The sequence below is a fragment of the Rosa chinensis genome, chromosome 5 (genome assembly GCF_002994745.2).
Source record: "Rosa chinensis cultivar Old Blush chromosome 5, RchiOBHm-V2, whole genome shotgun sequence".
Lineage (NCBI taxonomy): Eukaryota > Viridiplantae > Streptophyta > Magnoliopsida > Rosales > Rosaceae > Rosa > Rosa chinensis.
This window is the reverse complement of record NC_037092.1, coordinates 71,213,227-71,223,328: the sequence shown is the minus strand read 5'-3', so window position 1 is coordinate 71,223,328 and position 10,102 is coordinate 71,213,227. Positions and strand designations below refer to the sequence as shown.

General features: G+C 37.8%; 2 pseudogenes; one reads left to right on the top strand and one right to left on the bottom strand.

Moving 5' to 3' along the window:
- The first annotated feature begins 330 nt into the window (after positions 1-330).
- On the top strand, positions 331-4,637 carry LOC112163977 (annotated as a pseudogene).
- A 1,360-nt stretch (positions 4,638-5,997) lies between these two features.
- Positions 5,998-10,102, bottom strand: LOC112163976 (annotated as a pseudogene).

The following is a 10,102-nucleotide window of genomic DNA, read 5'->3' as shown; positions in this document are numbered from 1 at the left end:
TACATGTGGTCATTTCAATTTTCTCTGGAGGATCATCTGTTGTGGGCAATTTGGGCATGTTGATGTGGTTCATGTAAGTAAAAATTAGTGTTGGGCCGGACCTGAGGGGTTAAACAATTCGACGGCCCAATAAACAATGCTTTTTTTTTTTTGGTCAAAAACCCCAATAAACAATGCTACTAAACCCTAATAAAGCAGCCAAACCCTAACCTCTCTGGTTTTCCTTGTAATGCAACTCACTGCTACATTCCTCGGAAGCAGGAGAACCCTTCTCCCTCGCGATATAAATAACATATACACTAATACATTATAATATATATACGTTTCACTCTATAGAACACCGCCATGTCTTCCATAGGTATTGACAAGAAGGAGAAGAAGATGAAAAAGGCGAAAGAGGAACGCGTAGAAACTCCGATTCCGATGAGAATTGAGAAGAAGAGTAAGAAAGAGTCAAAGAAGCGAAAGGATTTGGATATGGACGTGAATGCTGGCGACAAGGAAAACAGGAGCGAGCCCTTGAACAATGCCAAACCCAACAGCGAGTTTGAGGCACAAAAGACTAAGAAGAAATCAAAGAAGGACAAGGTGGAGCAAGAGGAGAAGAAACGAACGGGGAGGAGGAGACCCCGAAAGCGGTGTCGATGACCAAAAGAAATCAAAGAAGGCCAAGGTGGAGGAAGAGGAGAAGAAAAAGAATGTGGAGGAGGAGGAGAAACCTAATGCGGTGTCGCAGTTTCGGATTCGCAGCCATTGATGGCTAAGTTGAAGGAGAGGGGGGTCGAGTCCTTGTCTCCAATTCAGGCCATGACCTTCGATACCATCTTGGATGGGTTCGACTTGATGGGTCAGGCTAGCGCTGGCCAGGTACTAAATGAGTAGCTAAATATTATTTCTTTTCGATTTTCCACATACATAAACAGATTCGACTAGTTTGAGGAGACCAAGCTGTTTATCTTCATTCATAAATATACAAAATACCTAGTAAGATATTTTTTTAGCATCATACATTGGAATTCAGTAAATCTATAACTAAACTTGAATTTGATATCACACCTTTTTCTAGTTATCACTTTGACTACTTGAAAAAATAACCGTGAGAAATATTCATATATTGATAAATGAAAACTTTTGTTGAGTAGACACATAATATACCATATCTCCGTGCTTTTGGCCTTTGTTTGAAGAATTCAATTAGAAAATTCAATGGCAGTTTGTCTGTTAATATTGGACATTATATGTACATTTTTGCAATGTTGGTTGCAGGATAAAACTCTGGCTTTTGTGTTACCCATCCTGGAGTCTCTAATAAATGGTTCTGCAGAACAATCTAAAAAGACCGGGTACAGGGCTCCAACTGTTATCGTACTTTTACCTACAAGGGACTTGGCCATACAGGTATATATCATTTACCATCAACCTCAGTTTGTTTGCTTAGTATCATATCCACGCATGCGTGACAATTAATTTTGTTCATTCAGGTTCTTAAGGAATTTGGATTTTACGGCGGTTCTTTGGAATAGTGTCATGTTGTGTACACGGAGGATCCTCCCACAAGGTTCAAACAAAGAAGTTAAAGAGAGGCCGGGTTGATATCATTGTTGGAACACCTGGCCGTGTAAAGGTAGAGATCGATCAAGTACTTTCCGATATTTAATTTTGAGTTCTTGTAGTGTTAGCTTTGCCGAATTCCCAAGTTAAAGTAATGCGAGTTTGGTGTAGGATCAAATAGAAAAGGGCAACATAGACTTGAGCAATTTGAAGTTTCGGGTCCTTGGTGAAGCTGATGAAATGTCAAAGAAGGGGTTAGTTGAACATGTTGAATTCATTCTAGGTATACCTTAATTTGCTCAACGGGTGTTTTCATATTTTCACAAAGTACATATCTTCTATATCTATTTCTGTTTCATGGGTTTGCAGGCAAGGAATATGATGTAGCTAAAGTTCAAACGCTTCTCTTCAGTACTACCATGCCCCATTGGGTGGAAGAGGTAAGTATATGAACCCGAGTTGTTCAACTTTGAACCAAAAAAGTTCTACATAGAAGTTGGGGTGACAGTTCCTTCTATGAACCTTGAACCTTTGGCACATACCTATAAACGAATTTCATTTTTCTTTTTCAGATTGCTCCCTCCAGGTATCTTAAATCAAATTATAAAAAGGTTGATTTGGTTGGTAATGAAAAAATGAAGACCAGTCAATCCGATGGTGGTTTCTCTGATAAAGAAATTATAGGTTTTCCGGTCAAGGTGGGACAGGTCGCAGCAACTATGGCAACAGATGGTGAAACTTAGAGCGTTGCTCATCAAGTGCCTGTAAATGAAGGTTGCATATAAGGGTCGGAAGTGATGAAAGCCAGTAAATCGACGTGAAGGGAAGAGCATATATGATCATGAAGAAAATATTCACTAGAGGGCTTACCCTTCTTTTTTTCTTTTATTTTAGCCGATGGGATTTTCCCTGTCCCTACGCTTCTCGATCAAGTTTGTAGAAATGAAAGTCCACTTTTTTAAATTCAGTTTTCTATTTACTGGAGAAAATTAAAGGTGTTGTATTGGATCGAGTTTTTTTTGTGATTCAAAATCCATACAGAGTTAGTTGACAAAAAAAAAAAAAAATCATACTGAGTTTTTCTTATCCTGCTAGATCCGGCACAGTCAGCACTTGCAGGGCTAAAGGAGCTACATAACTTAATGAAGAGAAAAACATGTCATTTAGAGAAAAGTAACCAGCATATCCAAAATTTAAAAACTTGGACTACTGAAGCATAGCGTGATGTTGCGCCATTAACATAGCTCCTTCTATATGGTCGAATTGAAGGCTTGGCACAACAGCACCAAATATCATAGCATTACCAAACACCCTATATATTATGAGCGTGACAAAGGGTGAGATAGATTCATTCAGACCAAAATGGAGGTAGACCGTCATCAAGGCGACTTATATATATTGCAAATTTACAATATTGCAACATGGACCGGATAGGGAGGACTTTGAATTCCTCATGTATCCAATTTCTATGTTTCTGAGTCGGAGGTAATACAATAGTTTTCATTGCGACAAAGGAAAGTGCTTCTAAACTTGCTGCTCGTTGCTTGGAGCATAATCTTTGCATGGGGACATACAGCAGGCTCAACGTGAGCTATAGTTAAACACTTACTTAAACATGATACATTTTTACTTCTCTTTGTAAAACTTACAAAACAAGGTATTTTCAGGGTCTTAGCTTCTATTCACAGAATTAATTCCCACCTTCTTGTACGTATCTGGTATCTTCAGGTGACACTTTCGGCTTCAGGGTCTGAAGTTCTTGACATTAGTAGCCACAAATGTTGCAGCACATGGACCGGATATCAATGATATTCAATTAATTATCCAGGTATGTGTGAGTGCAATTTAATTAGAACTCTATCTATATTTGTTCATCTCATTTACTTTTATCGTTCATGATTCAGTATGAACCTCCACGTAATGCAGAAGACTATATCCATCGATGTGGATGCACAGGGAGAGCAGGTGAGGATCCTGGATTGTTTCTCTCTTTTGGTATTGAATGGTTGCAATGTATAATGAGGTACTTAGAGGCGAGCTCTTTTTCTTTGTTTTTCCAGACAAAACTGAGGTTGATTGGGTTCAGATAATCAGATATTAATGCACTTTTTCTAATCGCATGCAGTGAAATTCCCGCTTTCGAGTCTATTGCAGAGGAGCTTCTTAACACCTCTGGCCTATATGCAGAAAACTACTGGCAAAGGCCCTTGCTAAGACTGCTGTAAGCTTTTTTTCTTATCTATTTCTCATTACATGATGCATTTTGATCTGAAATTGCCGATCTAAAACGTGAGCTATTGTTCTACGGTGTGCAGGGCTCCACCGAGATAAAAAAGAGAGCACTTCTTAGTTCTTACCATGTCACGGTACTGCTTGAGTGTGGAAGAGCCCTTTACACACCGGGATTAGCATTAATCACTCTTGCCTTGTTTTATTTTAAGTCCCACAAAAAAAAAAAAAAAACACTGCATGAAATGATCAAGTTATATGACTTAGATCATATGGTTCCGATAATCAATCTGCTGACAGTTGAACCAGTTAGGTTTTTTTCAATATGTTTGCCTCTTGATTTCCACCAACTTTCTCTCATTTGAGCTTATAAACTCTTGAAGAGGTTCTTGCCGAGGAGAAGGTTGAGTCACTAAAGGTATGAAGTTAATAACTGACGGAAAGGGTGAATGTTTTGAAGTAGCTGCTGAGATTTGGATATTCTTGCTGGTAAAGTGTGTTTTCTTCATTTTATGGAATTGTTGTCAATCGAATTGTCTTATTTGATTATATTTTCTTTTAGACATGGATCACTCATTGATTTCATATATCTGTATATGGGTGCAGGTTCGAAGAAAGTCGCTAGTGTGAAGTAAAAGGTGTTGGAAATATTGCCTAATCTACAAGAAAAAGCAAGGGGAGGAAGATTTGGCCCTGGTGATGGTTTTGGAAGAAGAGATGGCAGGGTTCATGATTTCTCTGATAGAAGAAATAATAGGTTTTCCCATAAATCCGATGGTGGTTTCTCTGATGGAAGAAATAATGGTTTTTCCAATCGAGTATGGAGAGGTTGTGGCTACTATGGCAACACACGGTGAAACTACGGCAGGACTGTAATCTGTTTGACAATGAAGAATATGCTAGAGGTCTCTTTTGTTGAATTTATCGTTCAATTTACTCGACGGGATTTTTCCCTTTTACATCTGCATCTCATATTCTTTAAAACAGGTATACCTTTTCATTTACTGGAGAAAGGTATTTTGGCGCCCTTTTCGATTCAAGAATCCTAATAAGTATATAACAACTAACAAGATCCATACAATGTACAAAAGAATACTGTATTTCTTTCCTAGCAGCGGCACCTGTAAACTTTGAGTACGTAACTTAATCAAGAGAGAGAAGGATCATGGTAGAAACCAGCTCTATCCAAAGTCATAAACTTGACTTGCCACATAAGTATGGCTGCACTCAGAGCAGTAACTCTGAAATGGGAAGTATTGAAACAGTCGAAGGCTGGGCACCAAAAGTAGCTTGTTCTATGAGTCAAAGGCTTGGCACCATATATCATAGCATTTAGCCATTAACCAACCAAACAACGGTTGAAGGCTTCACACCAAATATCATAGCATTAACCAAACAAACTCTTTAAACTTTTTTCCATTTCATTGCCTTTCTCTAAACTATGAGAGATATCAGTAACAAACAGAGATTTGGGGTAGGGAGAAGGAACAAAGCTAGCTATCTAGGATGGACTCTGGAATGGGATACAATGTACACATGACAACAACTGCTTCCACAAACCAAAAGTCAAATGGGCCAGCATCACAATCAAACAAGCTAACACAAAACGGGGTATACCTCATTCTGCGGACACATTGCCATACTGCCATGGGTTGAAGTCAATTGATTTCACATCAACCCCATCAACAGAGTCAGAGCTATCAATTGCAGCACGGTGTTGAGTGTATTTACTGTTATACTGATAGACTTCCAAGTCACCCCACGGTGTAGGTGTAACCTCCTCAGTTAAGTCGAACCATCTTGGTGTAAACTTTTGTTCCTTTGCTTCTCGTTCTCTCTTTTCAGCTCTCTGCTCTCCTCCAATCTGAAGAGAAACAAAGGATAAATAACAGGTTCAAAGATCTTCACAGTAATATTAGAAATATTACATATAATCCAACACTGATTCCCTTTTGGAAAAAGTACGAATAGAGAGAGAAAGATACCTGCTCTTCTCTGCACCTGCTTTGGATAGATCGCCATTCTCAAGTGCATATCTATCAGGGCGCAAACGCGAGTCCGATGCCAACAACTTTTAGGAGCAGTGTTAAAGCTATTTATTTTATGTGCAAAGTATGTGTACTGAAATTTGTCATCTCCGGAACATTGGCAATATGCCAAACCTGCAGATATCATTCTTTGTGAATGCCAGAAGCTAGACTATTTAGTATATACAGCCAGCAATATAACCGCATGATACAAGCAACAGTCCAGAATAAAGAGAATCTCAAGTAAACGATTCATCATCTTCTTCAAACCTTTGTTTCTGTACCAAAGAACATAGCTGAACCTAGCAGATAAATACTGGTGAATATTTTACTAAACATGAATGAATAGCAAGCCTTCACCACGCTCTAGATGGACACCATTTGCTCTATAATAAATAATACACTACAACAGTATTAAAATGGTCTTCATAAAAATAATGTAGATGTAACTTAACTCAAAGAATACAGTTGCGCATATTGCAGATGAAACTTGACTGACAAAAATATACAACAAAGATAAGACTATGAGTACCTCTTTTAATTCTGTTCCTGGAAGGGGTTCCCCTTCCATATCACAAGGTTGATAATTCATGGATTCATTCCATTTCCCAGTCATCAATATCTTAGGTTCCTCAGCAGAATTATAAACATATCCATCCACTTCATAACGACCAGCTCTGCAACAAAATACAACTTTTAATTTATCACCACTAGCAAAACTTGTAACTACTACATGGTCTATAAACTAATTTTGCAAACCAACACTGAAGGTTATAAATCAAAAGTAATATTTTCAAAATTCATTCGTTAGTAGATTGTACTGAAACATTTCATTCATTTCAGGATCCAGTGAATTATTTATTTTGAAGCATTTTTCTTGATTTATAGACAAAGAAAAAACACCAGCTCAGAAATCAATTCCAATGAGATTAAAAGGTGACAAATAGAAAGTTCAAATCTCATTGTACTACAAAGTTCTAGCAGTAACAACACGGCTATCGAAACACTTGAATAATTCATAGATAGCAGAACAGATGCTTGAAGGAATTCATACCCAAACCAGCCACAAGGCTGGAAACATAGCACAGCTTTGTCCCCAGTTGTCAGATTTGTCATGATCATCTCTCCAGGTGAATCAACCCAAGTCCGTCCGAATATCAAGTTGTTTACCTTTGTGGGAGGTGGCACTAAATCTAAGACTACACCATCTCTTTTAAGAGTCACTCGGGTTCTGTAAACAAACGCAAAATATATAACATAAATGTTCAATCCAATTTTTTAATTTCAAGGAAAAAATATTAACAGAAAGAAAGAAAAAACACATCATAATGAAGAATAAAATCTCACTTGATTACATAGAATTTCAAAAAAGCCAACCATACATCAACAAAAGTACAAAAAAAAATTCTAAAATGACGCAGATCCATAATTCAAATAATTGTTCATCTATTGTTGATATATGTGCATAGCTATCTATTATATCTAATTCTTACATCTTTTTCCTTCAGGAAGAATTCACTACAATGCAGCCAAAGCAGATAATTAATTATACATTTTTCTAGGGGAAGAGATCGAGCTCTCCCAAGGAATTAGCTCTAGAAACCATTCAAAACCAGAAGAAAAAAGAGGTGAAACTTTCTACCAGCAGTTCAGCACTAGTGTATTGCATGACATCCAAATGAATAATATATTGTCGGGAGATCAAAAACTACATATTAAAGAACAAGCAGAGTTTGTAATACCTTCCAACAGGGTAAACATCAAGAGAGTTCCCTAAAAATTTAGTTTTCAGCTTTGACGTCACATCATAAGTGAAATGCTCATTTTCACCATGAGCAGCACTCATTGGTGGATGATGACTGACCTGGAATAATGTTGTATGATGGTTAATTAAGGGTATTCACGATCTTAAATGGATCACGAGAGTAGGAGAGAAAATCTAATGTGTAACACCATGGGAGGGGAGTTTTGCATGTACATGAAAAACTCAGACAGTCATGGCCCTCAAAAGCTCACCTGCTCTGCAACGAATGTAATCCCACAGTGATTAACCATCTCATAAGTCTCCCCAAGTATAGGATTAAATGGTTTCCATGTTCGCTGGTAGGCGTAGTAGACAGATATAGCCCATGAAGCTGTAATGAATAACAGATATGTATAGATATACATCAACCATAAAATGAAACTTGAATGTGCATCACAAGCGAAGGAAAGCCATACTCACTGGTGTACACCAACCGCATATAAGGATCCTCACATTCATCAGCACGATCCAACAAGTGTGAATATTCCATCAGCTGTAGGTATTGCACAGTTAACAAAACAATCAAACCATATATGCAATGTGCACAACTATCCAGGTAGACACGCAGCCAGATGTTTAGTACAAACCTCTGCCATTTTCTGCAGCATTGTCATTGGCTCAAAATATATACAGGAAGAGTCACCATTGATGTTATATCTGAACCTATATACTTTTGCATCATCTTCCAGTAACTGTCTCGTTCCTTTAACAGAGAAATGTACAGATGCATAAGAAATTCAGTTTAAGTATGATCAATAGCATTTCATGAAGAAGACAACATAATTCCTATTTTATTTGTGCACTGAGGATGGGGAGAATGGGGGAACTGACAAGAAAATGCTACAAAGCCACATATTTTGATCAACTGTTCACTAATACAGTTTATAAGTTAATGTTACACCTATCATAAATTCACAATGACACCTAAGACTCCAGAAACATTGCAATCTGGAGTTAAACATGAGAATTGGCCTATTGCCACATCAAAATTTTATATGAGTACAAAAAGATGCTCCTTCCCGAACAGAAAGCCAACCCTCTTAAAAAACACATACTTGATAACCAAAAAAAAAAAAAAAACATGAAACGAACTCTTACACCTAATGACCAAATGCAAATGATAAAAGAGCAACACATCCTTAAAAGGGAGACTGTAGAGACGAAAAATTAGCATACCTCCTGTTTCCATCTTCCTCGTTGAGCTTCCTCCTCTGCGTCTTCTTTGCCTCCCTCTGGATTTATAACTTCCACCCCTTCATAACCAAGCATCCTAGATGAAAGAGGAGAATCACATTCAACTGATAGAACTCACTCCTTATTAACAAATCAGTAAGTACCAGGGTAGTTTCCTCTATCAATATGTACACAAGCAGATGAACTAATGGCCAAATCAAAAGACGAAGCTATGTTTAACCATTTTAATGAAATCCCCATGGGACACTATTTAAAGTTCATTGAGTATACAATGCTGACAGTTGTGCACAACACTATTGGAGACCCCTTCCCAGAAGCAGAATGAAGCTATCAGTATGACGCTTACTCTCTGGAGTGTCAACAAACTCATCTAATATAACTAGCAGAGAAAAAGAGAGAAAGTTTGCAGCAATAGCCATAATATGATTAAGAATTTCATTCCAGTCATTCCCCTGCCCTAAAACTTACTAAAGTCCCCCATCCAAGGCTTTTGTTCAAATTAATCTATAGCAAGAGATCTGCTTCAACGATTATCACAGGTTGAGAATCATCTAATATCAATCCCAGACATCTAATATTTGTGACTAAATTGGTATTTCTAATATTAATCCTCAAAAGACAAGTACACACATATATATACATAAGAGTCCTCATTCAACACTCCAGATGCCTAGCTAGCTAGCTAGCTGATTAACACTCTAGCTCAAGTTGTAAGTATTCAGAAACTAAAGGTGGCACAACAAAAAGGACACCTAATTCAGCATCCTTTATCACAAAATCAAGAACAGAACCACGAAAACACGGTTACGGAGCTCTCCATCACATAATTCACACACAAATAAAAATTCCGAAACCGAAAGAGATCACAGTCATCAATGAAAGCAAGTACATTTCAAGACTGAAAGCTAGAATCCGATCAAAAATGTCAGAGCTCAAGTCGAATTTACCAATCGAAATCAAGAACAAGTGATTACGAGTAAGAAAGGAGAACAATTAGGGTTCTACAACACCAAGTGCATGAAAAATCGAACTGAAAGATTGAGGATTGAAAAAAAAAAAAAAAAAAAAAAGGGACAGAAATGAAAGCTAACCCGCCAACGGATCGGTGCATGGCGCTGCCGAAGACGGAGAGGCCGGAACTCATGGCGGCGAAGAAGCCCTTGCTGTTCTTCTCATCCTTGTTTGGGATACTCATTTCTCTGAAAACCCTAATTCGATAATTGCGAGATCAAAGTGTCTCTGAAAAAGTTAGGAACAAGGCTTTGGCAACAAGTTTTCAGAAAAATGAACCGAGGAA